Source organism: Myotis davidii, unplaced genomic scaffold (assembly GCF_000327345.1).
Source record: "Myotis davidii unplaced genomic scaffold, ASM32734v1 scaffold210, whole genome shotgun sequence".
Classification (NCBI taxonomy): domain Eukaryota; kingdom Metazoa; phylum Chordata; class Mammalia; order Chiroptera; family Vespertilionidae; genus Myotis; species Myotis davidii.
In genome coordinates, this window is record NW_006282396.1 from 2,365,299 (window position 1) to 2,371,540 (window position 6,242).

Below are 6,242 nucleotides of genomic sequence, written 5' to 3' on the forward strand. Positions count from 1 at the left end.
TTATCTGTTGGTCCTTCCTGCCTCCTCTTTTTATTGGTACTCCTGCTTATGTTACCGGGCCCCTCCACGTGGCCTCAGAGAGAGCTTTGATGGTTCATTTCATTGGACCTTAGTTCAAGACCTGTTTCCCTTGATTGATGCTTCTCTTGATTAATGGTGTGGTCTAATCAATAATGACACCCTCATGCTGAGTCATACCAGCAGAGGCAGGTTTCTATGACCTTGGGAACGACCTGAGCCATCACGGAGGCAGCTATAGCCCAGAACCAGGGTAAGTAGCATATGGACCCAGAGGGCAGGTGAGGCTAAGTTCATCTGGAATAACACAAAGTGCAGCACTATTTATAGTACCTAATGTAAGGCCCACATATGCCAATCTGTATCTGTTAACCTATAATTTAATAAAAGATGAAATATGTAATATTCCCGTTTTAAAACTCTGTGACTTTGGATTTTATGATGTGTAATGGATTTTGTTTTCAGTTAAGTGTAAAATGCAATTCTTTCTTAATCAGGCATGGGGAAATACAATGCAACAATAATTGCATTTTCTATTCCTACAGGATACTAATTAGGAAACACAGATAACAAAATAATGCTGTTTTGTTTTCATAGGCTGACATCAAGGTTTTTTTTTTATCTTTTATTACAATTTAAGAATATATTATTTCATTTCAATGTGTAAGGAAAGAATAAGTTTCCTTTTATCTTAATGATAATTTCCTTTTGAAAGCCAGAAGAAGATGCTTAGCAGATTATTTCCTTTTGTAGAGCCATAGAGCAATTTTACTTAGTGTCTTCTTCAATGGGAAGCACATTAGCTTGATGCACATGATTATTTTGGAGCTGTTTTGTTTTCTTTTATTTTTCATAATCGTTTTTAGACTTTGTATAAACTAACCTTTCCCCCTGTCAAATTAAAATTGAGCACTAGTGTAATGAAATGAATTTTACAATGATCCCTTTTTGGTCCCAAGTAATTCACTCACACAGTACTCGGGTATTGTAGAAATTAAAAGTATCCCTTTCAACAAGCTCTGAATATTGAGACTGAAACATTCTAGCCTTAAGTGGCACTGATCAGTGAATAAGAAATAAATCTGGTCCAGCCGGTTAGCTCAGTGGTTGAGCATCAACCTATGAACAAGGAGGTCAGGGTTCAATTACTGGTCAGGGCACATGCCCAGGTTGCAGGCTCAATCCCCAGTATGGGGTGTGCAGGAAACAGCCTATCAATGATTCTATCTTATCACTGATGTTTCTATCTCTCTCTCCCTCTTCCTTTCTCTCTGAAATAAAAATATATTTTAAAATAATAAAAAAAATAATCTGATCATCATTTGTTAAGAAGGTGAAGTGCTGGAAGCCGATCCACCCTTGCTGCTTGATGCAGTCGCTGCAGGGAAGAAATATCTGTTTCAAGGGACCTGGTGTATATGGCATACTGTTCTTAATATGTTTGCTCCCCCTCTTAACGCTATGTGTTTTAAACAGGACCACCTCTCTGAGAAAGGTTGTTTCCCCAGGTGAGGATTTTTATCGGTAAAACCCCTTAACTAAGTGCCAGGAGGGTAGTTAATCACTTTAACTAGGAACAATCACACTTAAGCTCCATAATCTTTACTTAGAATAACCTCCTTCAGTTACTTCCTTGTAGCTTAATACAACAGTAGAGTAACCTTGGGATGGAGATAAGAAACGCCCCAACCTTTGGTATAGAATGGATAGGATTAAGATCAAATAGTATAAATACAGATGTAAGAGGACAATAAAATGAGGAACCTGGCTATGATGATCACCTGAAAGCTGCCTCAGTGTCATTCATTCTTCACAGACTCGGGTCCACACCTTGGGGAACCCCTGGACCTGCTGGGGCTGGCCCCCAACAGTGAAGGAAGTAGGGGCAAATTCTTTATAGTTTGGTTTATATAACAAAAATAAAACCAAGCATTGAGAGTGTATGTAAATTTCAATAGAAATAATGAGAGTATAATTCTAAATATGATAGAGATCAATAAGCTTAGAAGAAAAGGAAGTTTAGGGGACATTTAACAAATAGAAAAATGAGAGCTCAAGAAATGTGGATGTAATGTATACAAACAATGGTCATAAGTAACTATTTGTATATACTTTATGTGAATATACTTCGGAGAATATTAGAGAGAATGATAAGTATTCATTACTCCTATTCTGGATGAATTTTCATTAATGAATTAGTAAAGTGAATTGTTCAAATTCCCTAAGTCTCTTACTCTCCTTATCAGTAGAGGTAAAGAAAGAAGCATGAGGATGGCTGGAATCTGGACCCATAGTTTAAAAATATAGACAGCTTTTTAGTGATGTCCTACCATTTTCAGATTCCCTTCATGAAGCCTATAGCAGCTAAAAGTATGAGATCTTAGCCTTGCTGCTAAATTTAGTTCATATGTCTCTTGCCAACAACATAAATGGATAGTGAGTTCACATGAGTTTATTCCAGAAAAATAAGTTTTACGTAGTTTGGACAGAAAGCTTTTAGCTCAGATGGCCTACAAGTTTCTTATTATTACGAGTATTATTAGAACCTAATTTTTACTAGTCATTGCAGACATTTTGAGTTCTCAGACACTTCTTTTTTTGACAACTTGTAACCCTGTAGAAACTTTATTTTTAATATGACCTTTTCTCCTTTCTTTCCTTTTGATTCAAACTGGCCTCATCCAGGACCCTGACTCACCCACCTCCTTCTCCCTTGCACCTCCACTCCCTTAATCATTAAACCCTCAGGACAATGAGGTTCTGGTCAGCATCAAATCATCTTAGGAACAAAGCCTCGGGTCTATTGACCACAGAAACAAAATTTCGGTCAAACTTGAGATAATACCTAGGCTTCAGTTTTGTTAAAGGTCCAGGGCCCCAAAGCAGGGAAACCATAGGAAGTGGCATTAAGACTGGCATCAGGACCAGATGCAATGATCAATCACCCCTACCCCAGCACCAATCGATCAGGAGAGACCATGACCTTAACTCCCTTAGTCCCATGATTAATGAGTTTTCTCTTATATAACTCATTCCCAGGAAGCCCTCTAGAGCCAGGTCTGGGCCCCTTCTTAAAATCAACCCTTAGCACTACCCGGTTTGGCTCAGTGGATAGAGTGTGGGCCTGCGGACTCAAGGGTCCCAGGTCCGATTCAGGTCAAGGGCATGTACCATGGCTGGGGGCACATCCCCGGTAGGGGGCGTGCAGAAGGCGGCTGATCGATGTTTCTCACTCATCGATGTTTCTAACTCTGTATCCCTCTCCCTTCTTCTCTGTAAAAAATCAATAAAACATATTTTTTTAAAAGTCAACCCTTAGTTCCTTTGCTGCAAATTCCTGTTCCTGTCTTATTGGACTTCGATGTGCACAGGCAAATAGACCCCTTTAGCCTGGTACAAACTCCACTTATCTTCCCTCTTAGAGATTCCAGGATGATTGTTATTAAGATCTGAAGACTTTTTTCATTCTATTTTTATTGTTGACACCATTACAGATGTCCCCCACTTTCTCCCTTCCCCCTTTACCCACCTCCACCAAGCACCCACCCCTGTCCCTCCAGCCATCACCACACTGCTATCTGCCTATAACTCATCTGGGAAAACCACACAGATAAATAATCTATCAAACAGATTAAGTCTGAAAAGTTCTATATAATACACTCTCATCGTCAATGTTTATGGGTTATGCATAGATGTTCTTCGACTAAACCCTTCGATGCTACTGTAATAACCTGGTTATTGTTTAATAGGAAAGTAGCAAAGAAATACCAAATAGTATCCAGTGGTCGGCAAACTCATTAGTCAACAGAGCCAAATATCAACAGTACCACGATTGAAATTTCTTTTGAGAGGCAACTTTTTTAAACTTAAACTATATAGGTAGGGACATTGTTATTAACTTAATTAGGGTACTCCTAAGGCTTAGGAAGAGCCACACTCAAGGGGCCAAAGAGCCGATGTGGCTCGCGAGCCGCAGTTTGCCGACCACGGGTATAGGCATTTATACAGGTCTGCCCCAAAGCTGCATTTAACGTTCTCCAAGTCTGTTCACTGCTGATCCAGGGGAAGGAACTGGGCAAAGCGGTTTAGACGCAGGCCCACTAAGTTCTGAAGGATGAAGAAAGGTGCCTGCCTGCCAGTTATACCTGGGAACAGATTGGTGACCAGGCTGGGTGTGGCCACTCGCAAGCATATGAATCTAAATATATAAACTTTTAAACAGAGGAGCCACTCTCCAGGGCACTGGACTCCTGTGACTCCTGCTGCAGGGCACGCTCCCTGGGCCCATGTGACTCATAGCAATGTTGGAGTCCACACATGAACTAACGGATGTCATTAGCATGGATGCTGAACCACACCCGCTGCCACAAGGAAGGGAAACTCTGGACACTGGCTCTCCTTCTGGCTCTGCTAGAGCCCCACCTGCACCTATTTCAGGACTGGCTTAAGGGGCAGGGGACTTTGGTACCTGAGAAATGTCACTCCACACCAATAAAATCGTTTTCCACATCCCATCCCCCTGTGTGAACCTAAGGAAATTCTTTTTCTGAAGATACGGCAAGCACCTTTCTTCCAAGAGCCACAGGGCAATTTGATTGTCAGGTAACATCTTCAACCTTCTTTCATCCAGTCACACCCTCCCCCCATAGCTGTCAGTCTGTGCCCATATCCATGCCTCTGTTTCTATTTTTCTTGTCTGTTTATTTTGTTCATTGGATTCCACATCTAAGTGAGGTTATACAGTATTTGTCTTGCTCTGACTGGCTTATTTCATTTAGCATCTCCAAGTCAATCCATGCTGCCACAAAAGGTAAGATTTCATTCTGTTTCAGAATGTGGGCAAAATGATCCCCACTGACAATTTACTAAGACTGAGTCTAGGTAATATCTCTTTTGCCTGTTTCTGCCTTCAACGGGTAACATTAGAAGTACAATTCTCACCTCTTTATAGAAGAGCTTTTCCTCTTATCAGAATAAGTGGTTTTAAAAAGAAAAAAAAAACACCTCTAGTGACGCTGTTCCTCTACATTCCTGAACTTTCATTCATGTTTCCTCAAAAGCACTGTTAATTTAAGGGGGGAAAAGTGACCAGAGTAATGAGTTTTTCAATCAACATTGCTTCTCTTTTCAATATAAAATATTGCTACCTTTGAAGCATTTCAAAAGTGTTCTTCAAGCACCTTTCAAAAGCCTCTTCTCTCCTTACATATGAAAAGCCCACACTTCTAAGCTCACTTTCCTTAAACTCCCTCAAGTTTCTCACTGAGAAGAGAACAGAAATACACAAATACTATTAAGTTAGGAAAAACTTGCACTAGCAATTGGAACTAAAGAAAGGTGACATCCAATAAAAAGACATTTTATGTGCCTGCTAGACATCATGCAGGCAAGAGAACTCTAACTGAACAGTGCACTTTTGTCATATACAATAATGACTTTATTTTAAAACTTATAAAACTCAAGACTTGGTCATAAAATCATTTCTATTTCCAGATGCCTTTGTTCTGCCTCTAGATAGAACATTTCCTGGGTGGAGGTGGAAAGGTGCAGAAATGGAGGCTAAAGAAAAAAAACAACAACAACAACCTAGAACCTACTAGCTTCTTCTGAGATGTGACTCAACTAGCCCCACAGATTATTTCTGCCATCCAGGTTCTATTTCCAAATTCCCTACTAATACAGAATTCAGGATTTCTGTCTAAAGACTTTACAGCCTAGCTGGTGTGGCTCAGTGGATAGAGCTTCAGCCTGCAGACAAACAGGTCCCGGGTTCGATTCTGGTCAAGGGTACATGCCTGGGTTGCGGGTGTGAGGGAGGCAGCCAATCAACGATTCTCTCTCATCATATTCAGGATTTGTCTAAAGACTTTACAGCCTAGCTGGTGTGGCTCAGTGGATAGAGCTTCAGCCTGCAGACAAACAGGTCCCGGGTTCGATTCTGGTCAAGGGTACATGCCTGGGTTGCGGGTGTGAGGGGGGCAGCCAATCTCGCAGGAAACAACTGATCAGTGATTCTTTCTCATCATTGATGTTTCTGTCTCTTTTTCCCTCTCCCTGCCTCTCTGAAAACAATAAAAATATATTTTTTAAAAAAGAGTTGAGGTCTTTCTATAATAGAAATGTCCTTTTTGAAGTCTTAGACCAAATAGTCACTGTAATTCATCAGAGTCTTAAGTAGAAAGCCTGGAAGAAGGGTCACAGTGATGGGCAGAAAGTGTCATGAT